Here is a 23,280-nt window from a genome sequence, read left to right as displayed (position 1 = left end):
GTGGTGGTTTTGGGACCTCTGGAGGGCGTGCAAGGCTAGAACATGCGCGTGTGTCTGCCTGCAAGCTCTCAGCTTCCTGCCATGGGAAATCTGGGTCCATAGTGCTTTAAGGGCTGCTGCACATGGGGACCATAGAGCCCCTCAGGGGCTGGACAGAGCATCTCAACCCCTCGGCTGATTGCCACCATGGAGGACCCCACTATTTCGAAGTAGCGGGATGTGGATCATCTACACACGCCCTACTTCAACGCTGAACATTGAAGTAGGGCACTATTTCCATCTTCGGATAGGAATAGGGATTTCGACGTCTTGCCGCCTAACGTAGATTTCAATGTTGAAATAGCGCACGGTGCGTGTAGGCTTGACGCATGCTAATTCAATGTTGTGCCAGCTACTTCAAAGTAGCTGGCTCGTGTAGATGCACCCAAAATGTTGATTAGTTAGGGTTAGGAAAACAGTTGACTGAGCAGTTGTAGCATTGCAGAAGAAGTGAAATACTGGGAGGAAACTGAATAGAGGAGGCAGTTCTGTCAGATGAAGTATAGAGCTGTGCTGTGGAGGTAGAAAAAGGAGCAGAGTCTGGAAAATGTGAAGAAGAAAACAACAAGGTTCTTCAGCTGCCTAGACATTTGTTTAATACTTCTTCCGCAAACTTTTCTAGACTAGATCGACACCTTCTTGCATCTTTTTACTTAAAATTGGAAGCTGTTTAGCCACTGTCTGCTCCTTTCTGCCTTACTGACAGTCTGAGATGTTGTCACCCATATTGCATTCTCTAGTTTGTCCAGTTATTTGGCAGGTTAATTCCTTGACACATCTGTGCAGTTACAGAATTCAAATATTAAAGATTGCTCACCATGAGGAAATACAGGGAGCCCTGCACTTTGCTGTGCTTGAAAAATGTTGTGGGTTTTTTTTGTTTTGTTCTGGTTTTTTTTAATTGGCTGTGACTGCCAGTCATCAGCCATTGGAAACGAACTTTTAAGTAATTTATAATTCTGGAGGCCCATGAGTTTCTTGGTAATCAGTCCTATTGTAAAAGAACACAAGGCAGAACTTACTGGCATAATTGGTGTAATTTTGTGCTGTGCACAAAGGCACACTTGTACATTTAAAAACCTTCAGACTGCAATAGGCTGTCCCCGGTGTGCTCAGCTTTTAGTTACTACACACTGAGTATCAATTTCCTAGTGAATCAAAACTCTTCCGAATGTCAGTGTTATTCTTTTTCGTGGTTTTTACAGCCCTTTGAGTTTTGTTTCTGTTTTCTTCATTTCTCTGATGGGTTTGGGCTTTCATCGTACTTATGATTTTTCAATTAAAGAAACATAGAAACTAGAAGTGGACCATACCTATTTCTGGTAGGTTATATTTTCTCTCTCTAACCATGAGTTGTTCCCTGCAGTATAATGGAGTGCTTTGTCCAGTTCAATTTTAAATAATTCAAGTGATACTACTTCACCACTTCCTTTGTGGGGCTATTTAATAGTCCACTACTCGTTTTCACGATTAGGGATACTTTTTGTAGTCATTTGTCAAAGAGTGTATCACTACACTGGCTCCCTCTTGTGGCTTGGCACGACATAGCACCGCACTCTTCTCCAGTTCTTGATTTGCCTGTGGCAGTTTCTCATGACTAGGGCCCTGCCAAATTTGTGGCCCATTACCACCATTTTCACAGTCATAGGATTTTAAAAAGAATCAATTACACATGAGACTTTCCATCTATAACTAATTTTCTCAAACCTATAAGTTTTGACTTCATAAATCTTTTTCTTGTGTTTCAGCTCCTGCATCCTCACTTTAACTCTACTTTAACTTCTGCTTTCTCATTATCAGAACTTCTAGCTGTGCTGTCATTCCCAATGAGCCCTGAGATGTGGCTACTGTTGGTCTGATTTATATTCACTCTAATTTGCTTGTATATTTCTGATATCTTGATACCTTTATTTAGCCACTTGCAGTACTTCCTTCAACTCTCTTCAGTTGATTTTATGCAGGTTGAATCTCTCTGTTCTAGCACTCTCTGGTCCAGCAGCAGGGCCTGGCATGATTTTATGTAGTTGGATGCCCACTTATCATGAGTGTGGCCAAGTTTCCTATGGTCTCATGAAGTTTGTTCACAGCCACCAGTCCTGGTTTTCAGAGTTCTGTGCTGTTACTTAGCTCTAATTTACCTCTACATGTCTTCTAAGTTTCCAGTAAGCAGTGGAAGTGTTGGTAGTGCTGCTAGACCAATAATCCTTTCACTGCTTGTGTGGAGTAAACACCCTATCATGCCATCCTAAATGTTTCCTTACTGAATTTAAACTCATTATTCTTAATTATATACCTTTTGCTCCTAAACCATTCCTATCTCCTGTTGGTGTTGGTCTAATTCAGTAAGCCTACAATCCTAGCTGCACCTTAATTAGTCCTTATGTAATATTGGGCATTTCCACTCATCTGACCAATACTCTACTTATCCCAATTGTTAATCACAAGAACACTCTCCAGAAGCCAGCAAAAATGGTATGAAATAGAGAATGAAAATTTTGCATTGGGGAATAGTCTCAATAACCAATCATAGGCTAGGTCTACACGGCACTCTGCCGAGAGTCACTGCCAGCAAAGCTATGAAAAATGAACTTCCTCTCGTCAACTAGAGGGATAGAACAAACGTTTGAGGCATCAGGGACTGGCGAGAGAGGGGGGTTTAGCCAGCAGAGGCATGTTTACATGGCCGCTGCCATGCTGGCACCCCCTTCCTCCGATGCCAAACTCTTGCCAAACTATGCCAAACTATGATAATGAGCTTCGGGAGTATGCAAATGGCACTCCATTTGCAATCCCGAGAAACTCATTTTGCATAACTCTGCCAGCAGCGGCAGAACATTACAATGTGACACAACTTTATGATAACATGATGCTGTTGTTCTATCCCTCTAGTGCACTAGCTGCTTGAATATTTTACTCTCTTGACCTTGAAGTGAATGAGTCCAAAACTCTATTGTTCTCAGGCAGTAACTGTCATGACAACTGAGGTCTTATTCCAGATCTCTGATTTAAAAATAAAATCCATCTTCAGCACTGTGAATAAAGTCCAAATTGTTTCCTGATTGGAAGCATCATATGATTAACAGATTTTAAGACCCAGGTCTAGGACAGATTTCAAGATCATTCAGTGCAACCTCCTCCATAGAACAATGGCATGGAACTGCACACAGTGATTCCTTCACTGAGCCCATAACAGATCCTAGAGCTGAACTTGTGTGTGCAAGATTTCATCTTGTGAGATATTTGTGATTCTTTTGTACTTTCCTCCTGTAGCAACCACCTTAAACTAATGGTAGCAATGAAAGTAAGTAGGAGCACAACCTGAATGGCAGCCAGCCCAAGGTCTTGTTGAAAATGAAAATGCCAAACACACAGATTTGAATGTGCATTCTGAAATATTTTCTTGACTCTTCCTTCATAAGTCAATATGACTTGCTCTTTTAGCTCTTCCCTAAGGATGGCATACACTCAGCATCTTAGCATGTGCCGAGTCAGTTGTCCTGTCATGTAGTAGCATGTCTGATGATTGTGCTACAGTGTAAGAGCTGGAACAAGAGCAGTGCCTCAAAAATACCAAAAGCCAAGGCTTTGTAGGATTTGTGTCATTTCAGTATAAGGTGCTAAAGTGTGTGATAAGAGAGGAAGTCTACCTGTTAAATCATGAGGAGGAGAGGGGCAGGAAATATAAATGAAAAGGAATCTAATGGTTGGTTAGACAGACATCACTAAACCCTTCATCTACCAAAGCTGATTTTACCATACACATTTGAAAGGCCCTGAAAGGCAGGCAATATCACTCAAGTTGAGTACTAATATTTTCTTCTCAAAACCAAATCCTTCCTTCACTGCACATAAACCCTTTTAAAGCAGTGGAACATTGGAACATATGAGCTGCCTTTTAGTTGTATCTGGTTGATTAACTATGTTAATCCTTAGTTTTCTGTAATAACGGTACAGGTCATTTATCAGGTATTGGCCGTCAGGGTAAATTCTATTATCTTGATTTCTACTGTACCAGTCAACATCATTTTAAGAGATCAAACAGATTATTAAAATGACATTTTATTCTGTTGCACTACTGACTGGCAAATCTAATGTCAGAGGCCAAGTTTTATGGTGAAAATTTCTATTCTATTTCCATAGAAATTCTTTGTTTTCTATTGCCTGTTTTCTTTCCATTTGGTTATCTGTAACCAAGAGGTTATGCATGCTTTGAGTTGTGCTCCCCCAGTTGTTTCCAGTGAATACTTAAACATCTGATGCTACTGAAGTGTGAAATTAATAATGAAGCTGAATTACTTGTGTAGCATCTAATGAGGCATTTCTACCATAGAGGATATGCAAAGAATTATGCTTACTGCTCAAACTAGTTTGGGGGGGATTTGCAGTTGCCTTGGTTTTATAGCAGCATTCTCTGACCTGCCATAGTAGGGGCAGAATACTATTTCATGTTCTTTTAGTTATCAAGATGTGCATTATCATCCTTGTGTACACCTGCAGAATATAATGAATTTTAAAATATTGAAAGGTATACACAGAGCATATTCTGAATGTAGAAAGTCCAAAGAGACTGCTTCGAACTGATTTTTAAGAAAGAAACTCCATCCCAAGGAATTAAAATTTATCATGCAGAAAGCATGTGCCAAATTATGCTCTCAATTACCTCTGTATAAATCTGGATTAACCCTGTACAACTCTGTGTTTCTGAAGAAAGGCACGCTATCCTTTCTACAAGATCACAGAAGAGATCTTCGGAATTAATCTTTTCAGTACTTTGCACAATCTTAATGCAAGAAGAGTTTCTTTTCTTAAGACATATGATGCTCAGATATAATCTTACCTAATATGTCTATTCTGTTAGAGCTTTCTGAGATTTCAAATTGAATGCAGCAGAAAGCTTCAGCCTCTAATTAAATAACTATTAAACCAGGTGGACTTCGGTAATTGACCCTTCTGTTGCCTACAAGCTATACCTACAGTTCTTACAAAAATATCCTATGGAAATTCAGGATTCATAGTACTAACAACCTTTCCCCTTCCTCCTCTCCTCTTTCCTGGCTCTATTTTCCTTCTATGGTAACTACAGCAATTTTTCCCTCTGTCCTGGTCTCCCCATAGCCAATTTTCCACCCTCAGGCCAATCAAATTGCAGCTGCCACGATCAGATTTCTTCCATTTGTTGCCACCATATTCCTCCTGAACCCTTTGAAGTCCATCTCTGACTCCAAGTTCCAATTTCTTCTGTTCACAGCTTCTCCATCTGTGCACGTCTTCTCCCAGTGCTTTTAGTGTCACCTCTGCCTCCATCATTTGGGCAATTGTTCCATCTTTAACTGCTTGCTTGCTTTTTTTGACTTCAAGCCTTCTTCTGTGCTATCTCCAACAGATGGAATACGCTGACCAGCTGTTCCATAAGGCCGCTATCCTCTCCTCAAAACACACATCCTCCATGATGCCTATAGGCTTTGTTGAGAGGCCAGTGGGTGCAGATGAAGTGTATGTTGACTTTTTTTTTTAAGGTTGTAATCTCTTTGGGGCAGGCAATTCCATTTTTTGTATTTATGCACCACCTGGAGCAAAGTATCTCAAATCCTGAGTGGGACATGTGGAATAAAAGTAATATAAATTAGAGTAAATATGTAGGTAAAAAAATCACTTGTTATATATTTTTCCTTTTTGCCACATTTAATTTTCAATCAGCACACCATTGGTGGTGGCAGCTCTGTGCCAGGGCCTTGGGAATGAATGCTGCTGGAAAACTAGACAAATCCCCAAATCTTCAGAAATAAGACTGTGATATCTTTATTTTGCTGAACAACACTTTACTTGAAATTGACTCAATACAGTCATTTGTAGAGTAAAATATCATTTCCCCATCCTCCTATAACTCACTCTGAATTCACCATTGTTGTGTCTAGCAGTAGATGCTCCTGAAGAAGTGAGTTAACTCACGAAAGCTCATGCTCTAAACTTTTCTGTTAGTCTATAAGGTGCCACAGGACCCTTCGTTGCTGCTTCTGATCTAGATGGTACTTGGTCCTGTTGTGAGAGCAGGGAACTAGACTCAATGACCTCTTGAGGTATCTTCCAGTTCTCGTGTCCTATGTGTCTATGTCAATCATTTAGGCCTAGATTTTCAAAAGTATTTAGACACCTGAAGATGCAGATCGTTGTTTAGTGGGATTTTCAAAGGAATTAAAGCAGGTTGGTTGCTACCTCCTATTGAAAACAGTGGGATTTAGGCACATCACCTGCTTAAATGCTTTCAAGGTGAGTGGGTACTGAGAATTCTGATTCTGGAGTGTTTGGCTGGCTGGTTGGTCTTGGTCACATGCTAAAGATCTCAACAATTGACATATGTGGGTGTTATAGAAGATGTCTGTCCCACACTGGCCTCCTAGGTGTTAACTGCATTGCAGGCTGAGGAAGCCACACTGCTCCATCCCTGCTGGGCATGCTCATCCTGGAGACAGGCTGCTTACATTTATGTACTATCTCAGTTTGGCCTGACCACTGAGGGGGACTGATGCTTATTGGGAGCTCCCTCCATGGAACCGCTGAATCCCCAGTCACAAAGTACTAGGCACAGTGAAACCAGGTGGACACTAGATGATCAGCAGAGACCTGGAAAGAGACTGAATCACCACAGACATTGGCAGCAGACAACCCCAGAGACACAGAGGCCACATGGACCTCTGTTCTCGGAGACTGGGTAGGAAATGTTCCAGGGAAAATAGACACTAGTCTGGTCATAAGACCAGGAGACACATCAACATATTTCATCTGACCCACTGACAGGATCCCTCCAGCTATGGTTAGGACCCTGGGCAGGCACTGGTGGAGCAGGTGGACCCAGGTCCCCTGTCCCAAGCTGCTGGCCCAGAGTGGCAACTTCTCTCCTGATAGGCCTAGAGGCCATAGTGCCAACTTTCCCTCTACCCAGAGGGTAGTGGGAACCCCTCTGCCCTATTCTAATCCTTCCCCCAATATCCCATCCCTGCCCTACCACTTCCCACCCTTAGAGGGTGCTCAAGGGAGGAGGTGGGAAGAGACAGGGTGGGGTCAGGTGGTTAGGAGAAAGAGGTGGATTGGGGCGGGGCCTGGGCAAAGGGGATGCTGGAGCACCCACTGGCTAGAGGGGAAATCAGCACCTGTGCTCACATACGCTTCCTGAACATGCACTTTGTTTCTGCCCCTTCCACCACACGAGCTGTCAAATGCTCTATGCACCCCACCACCCAGCCACTTAGGTTGAAAAGGGACTAACAATCTGGTAGGATGTCCATAGAATGATGGGATTGAGAAACCTGAATCATCTGATGCTGTACAAGCCCCGTGAGGCATTGCAAACCCTAATCAAAGCACCCTGCAGACAATTGAACTGTGGGATAGCTACTGCAGTGCACTGCTCTCTGTGTCGATGCTGGAGGTGATAGCACGGATGCAGTCTGCCAATACAAGGAGTATAGTGTGGATGTGCAATAGCGATTTAATTAAAGCACTTTAATTGGAGTGGCACAATGTTTGGTGACAAAACTCTGCAGCGTAGACATCACCTTAATCAATTCCTTGCCATTGCAGGGCCTCAGGCACTGGGCGCCTCCTGTATTCTGCCTGTGTCATGAAGCAGCTAAGTCTCCTGAGAGCTAATACTTTGGTCTAATTCTGGTTGTTGGCTTGGCATGGAGATGGCTGCATGGGATTTAATGGCCTGTGATATATGTGAATCTGAACAGAAGATCTGGTGATCCTTTCTATCCCTAAGCTCTGTGAAAATTCCACGTTTCAGAGCTCAGCCTTCACTGCATCTTTTAAACACGTTGTGCCCACTCGACGCTGCTCTTCTTTGTGTGTTTGTAAAAATAAAACCCCAGACTAAAGAAATATTATTCTGTGTGCACACGTGCACACAGCCCAGCATCAGTCTGGCAATGCCGGCCATTTATGTGTGTCCTTATTCAACCAGCTTGACCCCATGCAGACCCACAAAATAACAGCTGAACATTTTAATTGAATTGAATGAACTGCTAAATAACGGCCTGTAGCATAAAGAACAAAAACAAATAAATAAAAAAAATGTTTCGAACACACTGTTCTCAATTAAACTTCCTTTGATTATATGGTAGAAACTGAAATTGCCTACTAAATGATTCAGTGCTACAGCTTAACTGACTTCATTGTAAGTTTCAGTATTGCAATAGAACTTCATTAAGATACTCCCCAGTACAAGATGCGACCTAGAGGTAAGTTTTGTTCCAAATGTCTCATGCTGTTAAGTGATTGATTAGTAGGGATTGCCCATATGGCACAGCAAAGTGGTCTGGGGGGTGTGATATGTAGCGCACTCTAATGTACACTCTAATTTCCCCATGTAGAACCCCTCTGGCTCACTCTAACAGGTAAATTGGCATTAATGTAATCATATTTCAAACAGCAGTTAAATCCTGGTTCCCCTGTAGTCAATAGGATTTTTGCCATTGACTTTAGTGGAACAAGGATTTAACCACAGGTACCTTTTTTTTCATAAGGTTCTATTTGGCTTATTTTATTAATAACTATAAAATAGTATAATGAACCCCAGGGTCCAAAGTACTGTTGTTAATTATGTAACTAGGATGCAAACAGCATGCTGTATAAACAGGCATGCTGTGCCACTAACATATCAGTTAGAATATGTGTTCCACTATCTCTCTATGTATTATGCTACCTAAATCACAGCCTTATTTAATACAATTACTTCATCTCAATGCCAAATTACTTTTGCACCTAAACAACTCTTGAACTGGGTGGAACAAGTTATGTCCATTCAAATATCCGAAGCATTTTCTCACTCTTGTGTTGTTAATTATGTAAGCAATTTACTATTACTTCCCTTTAATCAGCCAGTTTGAATTAATGCAGCATTTAGCTAAATCACCCACTGATAGCAAAGAGAACTCTTAATTAAATTATGCATTTTGTCAGGCTATTGAGTACAGCTTGTCTGGGTAGGCCAGTGCTGTGTTACAGTTTCATTTCAGTTGTCAGATGTGTCTGCTCCAGATCACTGATTCCTACTGGAATTCTAACGTTGTCTTTTAATATCTATTTCTTTTCCCTAGAAAATGCTTGTGTAAGCTGCTGACCTGTTTAATCAACCCAGCAAGAACTAAAAGGAATAAGACTCCAGGTACAGACTGTCCTGTTACAAGCCCTCTCCAGATTTACCTTTCCAAAATTTTGCTTTACCTTGGCATTTCTCCCATTCCTTTCTCCTCTGTCACTAGACAAATTAAGCCCAGGGCATCAGAGACTCAAAGTCCTCACTCTTTGGCAGACTGAGGGAAAATTAAGTTATGGTAGAGCTTCTCCAGACTTGCATTCTGAAACCTAAGGCCACAGACATACATGGTACTTAATTTCAGATTTCTCCACAAAATGTGATTTCAACCAAAGCTCATTGAAAGAATCACTGGTTGTGACTTTTGCTGCAGGGTGCTGATGTTGGGTTCTCAACCTATGTGAAAATTAGGGAGGTGTATATGCACTGGAAACCAAACTTTAAGCTTCTGTTTTTAAAAATCTTGGCACTTTCATGAGTACTCAGTCTGAATATTCTGTTGTTTTACCTTTCAATGGGGGCAGTCTTAGCTTTCTCAAAAGTAACACTGCCATGTGATCAGTCCTGGTAAACCACTACAACTTTTCAGGGTCTAATTCTGTGGACAGTGAATATTTTTGTGTGGTCATCTGTGTTAGGAACAAGACTGGTAATTAAGAACTGTATATTGGGTCAAAATTCAGAAATCCACAATAATTCTGATCCAAATCTTATCACAGGCAGGAAGACATGACAAGCATTCTCAGAGGCTTGTTAGGACTCTGCTCCAACTCTAACCCAAAGGCACCATTTCAAGAGGGTAGGGGCAGCAGCTGTGCATACTGGGACACTGATACTGGGACACTACTTGCTCTTCTCATTCCCCTATCAGGGAGCGAAGGGACTGTACATAGATTCCATCATTTACTCCTTTGCTCCATTCCCCTCACTAGCCAGGAGTCAGAGGCATGCACACAAGCCAGGTTCTTTCCCCTCGCTCGCTGAGAGGGGAATGGGAAGAGAAACAAGCCATGTCCCAATACACAAGGCTGCTGCCCTCCCAACCCTCCTAAATGGTGCTCTGGCTGCAGCTCAATCAAAGGGCAGATCAGTGATGCAACATATCCATAAAGGACAGAGTTACGGCTCATACAAACCTTAGCCATGCTAGAGATAGGGAAGAGCAGCATCTCTTTGTTATTATTTATTAGCCGTATTATCATAAAGTTTAAGAATTTTAATCATGGGTCAGGAGCCCAGTGTGCCTGTTGTTGTATAAAAATAGAGCAAAAGAATGATCTTGCCTTCGGGTTTTCAATCCAAGAGATAACTGATAGATAAGGACAGCGGTCTAATTATTGCCAAGTTTTCTAAGAGCCTCAGAGCAAAGGAAAATTTGGAGGCGGGGATTTGAAGGTGGTTCATGAGGCAGCTTTTCAGATCTCTATTGAGAGTTCCTCCCAAATGTGCAGGACAGCAAGAGAGAAATCTCTGAGGTGTTGGTTTGAAAACTTAATGAATGGGCAGTGGTGTCTGGTATTCTGAGTCAACTGGAGGCAGGCACCAATACTGAAGGAGAGATGACAAGCAGGCGGGTACTGAGTGTGAAGGGCCTTGAAAGTGAATACTTTGGTTTGATGTGGTAAAGAAACAGGAGTCAGTGGAGGGAATCATAGACTGGGGTGACACTGTCTAAGTGATAGGTTGGGAAAATGATCAGCAGACTTCTGAATGGCATTTGCCAAGGCCAGAGAGAAGGATGTTACAGCAATCAAGACACACGATGGCTATTCAGACAAGATTTTTAGCTGTGTGGGTGTATAGATGAGGTCATATTTTAGAGACAGTATTCAAAAAGAAAGGCTTAGCTATAGCCTGGATGAGCTAGAGAGAGGTATCTGAAAGTATTATACCTTTTCCATGTAAATTATCATTAGAAATCTGGTGGGGATCATGGGGAAAGATGCCTTTTGTCACACTTGCCCAAAAGATGCAGGTGGTGCTTCCTGCAGCCACCAGCTATGTAATTGTTCCTATCCTGGCATCATGCAGAAGCATTTCTTCTGGGTTGCTAGTGCAGTTAACAGTTTTAGCTTATCGTCTGCCCTCAGTGTGGGCATCTACTTTATGAGGTGGGGGATAGACGATTCCTTGCACTCTCTGCTCCCGCACACCAAATTATTTTACAGGCTTTCCAAAAACTGCAGTTTCAGCAAAGCCTTCTGGAAATTGGGAAGATCAAAGAGTCAGAAGAATGTAATTGGGAAGAGGACGAAAGGCAGGAAAAGCAAGTCAGAAAGAAGAACTTCTGAATTCTGAAAAAGAGCAGATAAACTTTGGATGACTCTTTAAATTTTTGGTAGTACACCAGTCACTTTAGGATACCTGATTTTCGAAAAGGGCCTTGACAGATCCCCTACTTTTTAGGTGAAAATTTGCACTTGTTAATTACTGTGCCCATACTTTTGCACACACATGCAATTGTAAGTGTAACCCCTGTCGTTTACACATCTGGAAGTGCTCCCTTCATCAATGCAGTCAATTTCTTTTATATTTGGTAGGTACTGTAATTAGTAAGACTGGGGTCCTCAAATAACTCTGGGTACGAAAAAGGCTGATTCAATCAACAGTGAATGTTAAAAAAAGGCCAGCATTGAAAATATGGACCTATATTTTGGGCAATATCTTACTGCATTATTGGGCATGAGCTAAATACTCTTTTCCTTCCCAAACAGGATATTATTCATCATCAGAACTGTAGTGCTATAGAAGATTAGAACCAAAGAGTCATTGTTATATATTGTATCTATAGGGAAATAACACTGTGAAATAACAGTTGGATGTTAAATTCCTTGCTGAAAGTAGAGAATAAGTTTGAAAGAGAGGTTACATCTTCAGAGCTTGCTTCAGCGGAGACAACTGCGGAAAGAAATCACTTTAATTAAAACAAATATGATTGTTTTTTAAAAAGTGATAGTTGAGAAGCATTGTTTAATGTTCATTCAGGTTAATGAATACAATACAGTAACCGCTCATTCAGCAAGACTGTTGCAAGCTGATGCACAAATGTTCTGAGAAATGAATTTTTATTTTCCAATATTATCTTATTACAGAGCTGCTAATTATAGCGTTATCTCCATCTACCAATTTCTTTTATGAGTTAGATGTAAAGTAATAGGCTAGAGAAAGTGAACAGAAAAACAAGTTTTTTTCTGTTAATATAAAACTACTGCTAAGGAACAGCTGTTCTTTTACCATATCGAGCTGTTTCAGTTACAACAATCATCCCTTTAATAGCTGAACACCTGCCTCTTATTATATTTGATAGAAATTGTTAATTTCATTTAATCCCCAATCTGTTTTCTGGTTTTGAAACTGTGGCATTTCTCTAATGCCCATTTACATGGTCTACTACATTAATTCTTTTATTTAATTTTGAGAACTGTAAAAATTATTAGGAAACTAATTTTGTGAGAATAGAATGTTTCTCAGTTACTGCATAATTCAGTTAAATGTAACTGCTTGCTTTCACTTCTTGCTGACACATGACAAAATGAAAAGGTTTCCCTACAATGAAGAGTTCAATTACTTTCACAACGTTAATCAGAGATCATTATGTAGGTAGATCATCATGTCGGTGCTGCTCAAACACTTGCTCACTACGGCATGTCACTAAAATGAAGGTATTATGAGCTTGGCAAGTGGAATGTCTAATATAGGGTGTAAGTAATTAATGGAGAACAAATGAATTTAAACAGAGAGAAAGACATGCTAGTCTATATACTATCAAAACAAAAAAAAAGCAGTAAAGTAGCACATTAAAGACTAACAAAATAATTTATTAGGTGAGCTTTCGTGGGACTGACCCACTTCTTCAGACCATAGCCATACCAGAACAGACTCAATATTTAAGGCACAGAGAACCAAAAATAGTAATCAAGGTTGACAAATCAGGAAAAATGATAAGAACATAAGAACGGCCATACTAGGTCAGACCAAAGGTCCATCCAGCCCAGTATCCTGTCTGCCGACAGTGGCCAGTGCCAGGTGCCCCAGAGGAGGTGAACTGAAGACAATGATCAAGCGATTTGTCTCCTGCCATCTGTCTCCAGCCTTTGACTAAAGGCTAGGGGCACCATACTTTACCCTTGGCTAATAGCCATTTATGGACCTAACCTTCAAAAATTTATCAAGCTCTATTTTAAACTCTGTAAGAGTGCTGGCCTTTACAGCCTCCTCTGGCAAGGAGTTCCACAGGTTGACTGTGTGCTGTCTGAAGAAAAATTTTCTTTTATTAGTGTTGAACCTACCACCCATTAATTTAATTTGGTGTCCTCTAGTTCTTATATTATGGGAACAAGTAAATAACTTTTCAATAGTCACTTTCTCCACACCATTCATGATTTTATATACCTCTATCATATCGCCCCTCAATCTCCACTTTTCTAGACTGAAAAGTCCCAGTCTGTCTAGCCTCTTCTCATATGGGGCCCTTTCCAAGCCCTTGATCATTTTAGTTGCCGTTTTCTGAACTTTTTCTAATGCCAGTGTATCTTTTTTGAGGTGAGGAGACCACATCTGCACGCAGTACTCAAGATGTGGGCGTACCATAGTTTTATATAGGGGAAGTATGATATTCTTCGTCTTATTCTCTATCCCTTTTTTAATAATTCCTAACATCCTATTTGCTTTACTGACTGCTGCTGCACACTGCGTGGATGTTTTCGGAGAACTATCCACTATAATTCCAAGATCCGTTTCCTGATCTGTTGTATCTAAATTTGCCCCCATCACATTGTATGTATAACTGGGGTCATTTTTCCCAATGTGCATTACCTTACACTTACCCACATTAAATTTCATTTGCCATTTTGCTGCCCAATCACTCAGTTTGCTGAGATCTTTTTGAAGTTCTTCACAATCTAGTTTGGTTTTGACTATCCTGAACAGCTTGGTATCATCTGCAAACTTTGCCACCTCACTGCTTACCCCTTTCTCTAGATCATTGATGAACAAGTTGAACAGGATTGGTCTCAGGACTGACCCTTGGGGAAGACCACTAGTTACCCCCCTCCATTGTGAAAATTTACCATTTATTCCAACCCTTTGTTTCCTGTCTTTTAACCAGTTTCCAATCCATGAAAGGATCTTTCCTCCTATCCCCTGACTACCTACTTTACATAAGAGCCTTTGGTGAGGGACCTTGTCAAAGGCTTTCTGGAAATCTAAGTATATTATGTCCACGGGGTCCCCCCATCTGCATGTTTGTTAACCACTTCAAAGAACTCTAACAGATTAGTAAGACACGACTTCCCTCTACAGAAACCATGCTGACTTTTGCCCAACAAATCATGTTCTCCTACGTGTCTGACAATTTTATTCTTTACTATTGTTTCTACTAATTTGCCCGGTACTCACATTGGACTTACCGGTCTGTAATTGCCAGGGGCTCCTCTAGAGCCCTTTTTAAATATTGGCATTATATTAGCTGTCTTCCAGTCATTGGGTACTGAAGCTGATTTAAAGGATAGGTTACAAACCACCATTAACAGCTCTGCAATTTCACGTTTGAGTTCTTTCAGAACCCTTGGGTGAATGCCATCTGGTCCTGGAAACTTGTTACTGTTTAGGTGAGCAAATCAGAGAGTAGAGGGGCAGGGGAAAGGGGTGAAATCAAGAATTAGATTAAGCCAACTATGTAAAAGAACCCCTGTAATGACCCAGAAAATTCACATCCCAGTTCAAACCACGTGTTAATGTGTCAAATTTGAATATAAAAGAGAGTTCAGCAGTCTCTCTTTCAAGACTGTTGTGAAAATTCCTCTTCAGTAAGACACATACTTTTAAGTCATTAACAGAATGGCCTCTCCATTAAAATGTTGGCTGACTGGTTTGTGGATTCAGGTTTATGAATATTTGGTAAAGATCTTGTAGTTTTTGGTCTCTGTCAGTAGGATCAGAGCACATATGATTGTACCTAAGGGCTTCACTGTAAACAATGGATCTAGTTATGTGTGCAGGATGGAAGCTAGCAGTGTGTAGCTAAGTATAGTGATCAGTGGGTTTCTGGTAGAGTGTGGTACTGATCAAGCCATCCTTGATTTGTACTGTAGTGTCCAGGAAATGTACCTGACTTACCTACCAGAAGAAATAAAAAAACAAATCAACAGGGCCAGACGAATACCCAGAGACCAGCTACTCCAAGATAGGCCCAAAAAAGCCAAGAACAGAACACCACTGGTCATTACCTCCAGCCCCCAACTCAAACCACTGGAACGCATTATTAAAGACCTACAACCTATCCTTAATCAGGATGCCACATTCCAGAAGGCCCTAGGTGACATGCCTGTTCTCTCCTACAGACAACCTCCCAGCCTTATGAGGATCCTCACAAACAGCCACAGTCTATACCCCAGGAATACCCCTGGAACTTTTCCTTGCAACAAAGCCTGCTGCCAGCTTTGTCCACATATCTTTTCTGGAAATACCATCACTGGACTGAACCAAGTTACTCACAGAATCATGGGCACTCTCTCATCCTCCTCTACTAACATCATATATGCCATCATGTGCCAACAATGCCCAGATGCTTTGTATATTGGACAGACTTCAAACTCCCTTAGACAAAGGGTTAATGGGCACAAAACAGACATCAAAACACTCCTGATCCACAAACTGGTCAGTCAACATTTTAATGGAGTGGGCCATTCTGTTAGTGACTTAAAAGTCTGTGTCTTACTGAAGAGGAATTTTCTCAGCAGTCTTGAAAGAGAGGCTGCTGAGATCTCTTTTATATTAAAATTCGACACATTAACATGTGGTTTGAACCGGGAAGTGAATTTTCTAGGTCATTATAGGGGCTGTTTTGCATATTTGTCTTAATCTAATTCTTGACTCCCCCCCTGCCCCTCTACTTTCTGGTTTGCTCACCCTGATAATTTTTTTCCTGATTTGTCAACTTTAATTACTAGTTTTGGTTCTCTGTGCCTTAAATATTGAGTCTGTTCTGGTCTGGCTATGGTCTGAGGAAGAGGGTCTGTCCCACAAAAGCTCACCTAATAAATTATTTTGTTGGTCTTTAAAGTGCTACTTTACTGCTTTTTTGTTTTAAATGAATTGAAGTTAACATAACTACATCTGTTAATTTAAGTGATAGAGAGAAACAGCAATACAGCATCTCTAGCATTTTATATTCAGTAAAGGACCCTTCCATCCTGCTGTCTCAGAACTGCCTTGGGATATGTTTTGAAAAACACTCTGATATTACACGCTTTTTTCAAGCAGAATAATGTTGACTATTCAAATAAATAAACACTTTCCCATTGTGTATATGGGCCTCATGATCCCTTCCTCATCTATCCCCTAAAAATGTGAGTCTTGTTAGCTTAAATATAGGATGTGGGGCTATAGAAAATGTGCTACTGGATTGCACTAGTAATTTATTCAGTCCAGTAGCCTGCCATTAACAATGGTCCATACCAGAAGATTCAGAAGAAGACCCAAGAAAGACTGCAGCAGCCTGCTACAGGTTGGGAAAATTTCTTCCTAATTCCTATTAGTTAATAACCTGAAGCATGAGGGTTAATATCCATTCCGGAACACTTCCTTCTGGTTTTTTTTATGCTGCTATTGTAACTGAATAGACTTATAATCCATACAAAACATGAGAGAGACTAAAGCATTTGTGGAACCTCTCCTCAGGCCTGCTGGTTTTCACACTGTTTCTGAAAAGAAAGTGAATTTGAATCAGAGCTTTTTGTTTGCATGTTTAATTGTATGATGGAGCTGGAATACTGTGTAAAAGGGCACATCAGTGGGGTGAAGAAAATTATTCTACAAGAAGATAAAAATACCAGAGGCTTTAGAGGAGGCATTATTCAAGTTTCAAGTTTCACGTCTGCTAATATTATGCTTCCAGTAGAAAGTGAACTTGGCGTCTTTCTCTCACTTTATGTAGGTCTGTTGGAACTCATATTTTACAAGCAGATTTATTGGCTATATTCGTTGTGCAGTGTATTTCCCTTCATCTCAGTGTGCTGTGAGATTGTCATAACCAAGATGATCTCCTGGGTAGAGCAGCTTTGCCAACTTCACTTGCATGGCTAAAATTTGCAGGATGTTCAGACAATCATAGCAGTGCTTTGATTGGATGCAGAGAGAGTGCATGGCTCTCACAGTCAATGTTGTGTGCAGTCAGCATGCAACTCTGCAATCTGCAATACAGTCTGCAATACCAGTAGGGAAAAAAAAAAGGCAGATGGAAACCAGTGGATTCTTACAATCCTGCATATGGGCAATGGTGAACAAAATGTCTTGTGGATCACGTATGCAACCTCAGTGGGCTACACATCATTAATTGAATGGACTTATCCATGGTTGATTAGAAGTGGGGACATCTTTGTGATGGGACATGGATCTTAACAGAAGAAAAGTAAACACTTTTCCATTTGTTTTTGAGTGCTTAGTATTTTACTTATGGGCTGTGTCTACATGGGCAGATTCTTTTGACAAAAACGGGCTTTTGTCAACAAAACTTGCTGCGCATCTACACAGTTAAAGTGCTCTCTCAAGAGTTTGTTGACAAAATTCAGCTGTTCAGTCGGGCAGCGTTAGCCCTGTTTCCAATCAGATATAATGTCTTTGTCAACAGTGTTCTGTCAACAAAGTGCCCGTTGCAGTGGTCAATTGGGGAGGACATTTGTAGGTGAAAGCTAAGGGGTGATGTGGCATGCACCTCCACCCCCACCCCACGTCTAATGAGCCAGCAACAAGCCGTAGGGAAAAACTACGAAACAAGATAAGTGGTGGCATTGTAGCAGAACAATTTGTAGACAAAGATAAGGGGAAGGGCACAAACATACAACAGTCTTGCATGCTGAGACGTGGTAAACATGTAAGCAGCGTTAAAGAACAAGAAGTAACAAAACCAATAACAGATTGATAACTGACAGCTAAGAAATGGTAATGAGTGATCTAATGGAACATTATAAAGAGGAAGAAAAACTGTACATAAGCTGCACAAGAAACCATGGCAAATTGGACCTCACTGATGGGCCATGGCGCTAGTGCCTCAGAAGACTAGAGAACTGCCACCGTCCACAGCTGACCGGGGTCCCCAGCTTGCAGAAGGGATGTGAGATGCCTCTTTCTTATCTTGCTTTTGCTTTTTAGGTAACGGTTTATTACGAAAGCCAGACAGAGCAATAAAGTCCTTGTGGTTAACAGATATTTTCTAAGCATGTTTTGTACTCAGATGACTCAGTGTCGAACCAGAGATAACTTTTGACTGCAACACCCATGGAGACACTTCTGTCAATAGAGAGGAACAGTTCCCTGGGCAGCCCTGTTTTCCAGAGCTGCCAGTCAGCCATTCTATCAAGAGAGGGCAGGGCAGTCTGGCTGCTCTCTGCCAACAGAGCTACTTCCTCTTTCAATCTGCTTTTGTGTGTGGACTCTGTCTGTCAACAGAAGTACTGCTGAGGTTTCTCTGTCGACAGTCACCTCTGTCAACAAAGGCTACTCATGTAGACATGGCAGTGCTATTTATTACATTATTTCCTCATATGATCTAACAAGGATCTTTGTTAACTACATTTGTAGTTAACAAACTGAAATCTGTCTCAAAAACTAGTGAAATGATTGAAGTAGGGCCACCCATTACAAGATCCGTCATCAGAGACAAGAACTTTTTTATATCCCATTTATTATACTCACCTCTTGTCTCTCATTTTATATTTCAGTTGTAAGCACTGCAGGCAGAGACCATCACTTTGAGTTATGTACAATGCCTATGAGCTGGGGCCTGTAGTAACTACTGCAGTACAAATAATTAATGTAAATATATTATGATATGTCTACTACCATCTCTATATAGCTAGTTTTAAAACAGCCAGCTCTGTGGTTGAATGAATTGGTCCATCACTATGTCAGATTGGGGACTAGCATAAAAGCAAACAGTGGACACGCTGCATTTGTTCACAGCTATCTCAGGATGATAGTCACCCTTCCATCCCGATTCACTATCCCCATCCAGGTACCACATTTGTCCTCTTTGAATCTTCAGCATAGGGACCTTGGGCTGCCCTATGCACAGACATGAATTTCAGTTTGTGAATACGAATTTTTTTAAAATGGCATATAGTAATCAAATGCACATATGTCTTCATCTGAGAACACCTCATCCCCAGCAACTGGACAGATATATCTACAAGTTTGGGCATCCTCAGTAATCTCTACAGAGAAGGTAAATGCACAAAGGGAGAGGCAATATCAGAAGTAGTGAGCACCTTAAACAATAAGGGAATTATTAAATTGAAAAATGAAGCTGTCAAGGCTATTCCCTACTCTGAAACTCTGAGTGCAGAAGGTGGGAATACGCAAAAAACCTTAAAATGATCTTGCCTCTCTAGGCTTTTGTTTAAAAGCTTCCCAAGATCACAGATTCCTTGACCCTGGGAAGTAGGTGCCAGTACCCAAGTGAGAAAACTCACTTGGGATGTCTCCCTGTGGGGTAACCCCAGACTCTAAACACTCCCTTAGGCGAGAACTTAAAAACAAAGAGGAAGAAATTGAGCTGAAATCGGATAGCTGACCTTTCAGTCTTAGGCATGCATATACACAGATCTTTCACTAGAACACAGGAATCAAATCATTGCCTTAAAAAGGTGTTTTCCTAAGAAAAGATTTATCTGATAAAGCATACTTGGTTGTAAGGCATTAGAGAGCAACTAAAAAAAGGTGGGTTAAAGTGCAGAGAATTACTTCCCTGAGATCCAGTTTAAAAGTTATAGTGTACAGGGAAAGTACATCAACCAGCCTAAAAAGTCCCACGCCAACCCAAAAATAAAAGAATGACCTGATTATGTCTGACTAAACCAGGGGTCAGCAATCAAAACAGCAATAAGAGATTTTTTTTTAAATTCAGTAAAAAAACTCAGTAATTCAAGAGCTGCAGTGCATGTGAATATGAGATGGTCCTTAATAAATAACATCAAACCATCCCTTTTGTAACCCCTATTTTAAGAACAATGCACACACAATGATTTGTAATGTGATACACATTTACTGCAGGATGTTCACCACTTCTTGAAAAGAATCAGGAGGTTTTAGTTTTCACTTTGCAGTTATAGCATCAGGAGCCACAAAGAAGTCCTTAAAGAGCCGCATACAACTCCAGAGCCACAAATCCCTGAACTAAACATCATTCTAATGACATATCTGCATGCCCCCATCTCCTTGTGGTCTAGATATTTACTGAATTCCTTAAGCCTGCTCAGGTTTAAACATCTCTGTGTCTCTCTCCACTGGCCACACAAAAGAAAGACCCCTCAACTGGTGACTGCTTCAATTCAAAAAATCCCCCACTCTGTTCCCAGTGGCTCACCTGGCTGCCTTCCAACAGAGTACCCACTCTCTCTTGGTTTAACCTTTACAGGCCGTCATTCGTGACAGACAATGCAAATTGTATCTAGTAGCTAGTGATTTGTTTTGCTAGAGGGAGCAGATTGGTGTCAAATACAAACCATCTTTGCAGTGCATCCCTCCTTTGTTGTTAAGCTAAACACTTCTTGGTGGACAATAGAATCAGGGTATTGTCTTTGTATTCTTTAACCAGGCTAATCTCTCTCTCTCTCTCTCTCTCTCTCAAATTCACAGTGCAACATGGCAAAACCTACACAGGGCCATCCTTAAAATTAGTGGTGCCCTATGCAGCTTGAGCACATGCACCCTCCATCCCTTGTACATGTGTGTGTGGGGGGGGACCCACTCCTTGGGGTGGGGCTGTGCTATGGGCCAGGAGCTGTGGGAGTGTTGACGGGAGGAGGGCAGAGAGGCTTTTGGGGGGAGCAGGCAGAATGGGTGGCACAGCAGGCTCGAGCTGCAGGTTGGAAGGTGAACATGGAGGCAGAAGATTGAGGTGGGGAGGCCAGGGGCTGTGAGATTGGGGCCAATAGGGCTGGAAGTAGTGTGGAGGACTTGGACTGAAGGGGCAAAGGGTGTAGCAGGGCTGGGGAGGGTGGGATGCGGCAGGGAGGCTGAACAGGGATCTGGGGCCAGGGGATTGGAGCTGCTGGAGCCAGTGCTGCTCATGGTGAGTGGTGGCTCCAGGCATACACAGCACAGAGCACCACTGGTGCCCCAACTTTAATTGTACCCCTGGAGCTGCATATGCCTAAGGATGCCACTGAACCTACAACCCTGAGGCCTCCCATCCCTGTAAAGCAGGAAGGAACCTAGTGAGGTTATCATGTCCAACCTCCCATGCCACCAGGGCCAAGTCAACTCCTGACACGGTTTGTCCAGTCTGTTTTGAAAAACTTCCAATGGTGGGGATTTCACCACTGGAAACAAATTAGCTGCCATTGTAGCTAGAAAGCTTTTCTTAATATATCACCTAAATCTCCCTTGTGACAGACTATGCCCATTACCATCAGTGGACATTGAGAACAGTCGATCACCCTCCTCTTTAGAACATGCCTTGAGGTGGTTGTAGATTGTTGTCAAGTTCCCCCGCAGCCTTCTTTTCTCAAGACTAAACTTTGCCAAGTTCTCTTAAAATCTTTCCCATAAATCTGTTTTTTGAAAACTTTTATTCTTGTTGCTGTTCTCTGGCCTCCTGAAGTGTGATGTTCAGAGCTGGACACAGTATTTCAGCTGAAGTCTCACCAGTCCTGTGCAGGACAGCATAATTACCTCCCATGGTCTTACTTATGACAAACTCCTGTTAATACACCATAGAATCATATTAGGTTTATTTCTACAGCTGCACCATGTTGTTGATTTATACTGTTTGTGATCCCCTATACCACAGTCTCTTTTCAGTAGTACTACCATCTGGCTAGTTAATTCTTATTTCGTATTTGTAGAGTTGATTTTGAAGTACTTTGCACTTGTCTTTGTTGAACTTAATCTCATTGATGAATTCTCCAATTTGCCAGGGTCTCTTTGAATTCTACTCCTGTCCTTCAATGTGCTTGCAACCCCTTCCCCAGGGTGTTAGCTGCTTCACTCCTGATGGTATGTCTAAATTTCAGTCACAAGTGTGACAGCAGCATGTGCAGGCGTACCTGGGCCAGCTAGCTCAAATAACAATTACCATGAAGCTGTGTCAGCATCGGCACCAGCACAGGCTAACCATTCAAGTACATAATTTGGTCCTGAGTTGCCTTTCTTCAGCCCTTTGACTTCAAGGGGATGGAGAAATAACCCAACTAATGCTATGTCTTTATAATCTTTACTACACTCATTGAATACTAGACACTGCGCACGTGGTCTTCGTCTGAGTTGATCAGAAAAAGAGCACTCATTTAAAGAAATTAAAAATGTTAACTATTTTGCAGAATTTTATTGATACCCTGTTTCCCAAAATTTCCCATTCCAATTATGTTGTGTGTGTTCCTTTTATGCTAATGGCAACTTGTTCTCAAGCTTTGCTACTTTGTCTCCATTATCTCTAGTTTTTTGTTCAGTTACAGACTTTATTAGTCAAGCTAATAACCGTGAGTTGTAGTTCATTAATTGAATCCTTACTCTAAAAGGTTTTAATAAAAAAGTTCACATTTACTCCTTTAATCATCTTCAGAAGTGATTAATTCCTTTCAGAGGTGAATTTGTTTCTCTGCTGCTATCTCGCTGTGTAAGATGTTAATGATGATTTTATTATTAATAACCAGGAAACTGCAGAATGCTTAATACTGTTATGATTATGGATGGCAAGCTGAATATACATCATAGCTAAAGCAGACAATGGGAAATCTTAATGCCTGACAAAATCAAAATACTTTTGCCAGAGGACAGCTTTGAAACTGGTTTCCTTAGATTCACTGAACTCAGTGAGAGTCTTGCCTGGCTAAGGCCTTCTGAATGCATCTTAATTTGTCTCACTCGGACTGTGTTGTCTAAGGGATGAAAAAGAGATTTGGATGAGATGCTCCATATTTCCAGATGTGTCCGAACTAAGTGCTGGATTGGGCAGCCCTCATTTAAGCAGGTGAGCACTTGCTCACATGAGTATATCTACTGATGTCAATGAGACTACTTTTGTGAATAAGCACAATCAAGCCTAAAAGATCCACTAACATATGCAGGTAATACCGATGAAGTCAATGGCACAACCAGTGAGTTACAGAAGCTGGCCCAATAAGAGTATATGCCAGTGAAGGAGA

This window comes from Carettochelys insculpta, chromosome 1 (assembly GCF_033958435.1).
Source record: "Carettochelys insculpta isolate YL-2023 chromosome 1, ASM3395843v1, whole genome shotgun sequence".
Taxonomy (NCBI): Eukaryota; Metazoa; Chordata; order Testudines; family Carettochelyidae; genus Carettochelys; species Carettochelys insculpta.
This window is presented reverse-complemented; position numbering follows the sequence as displayed.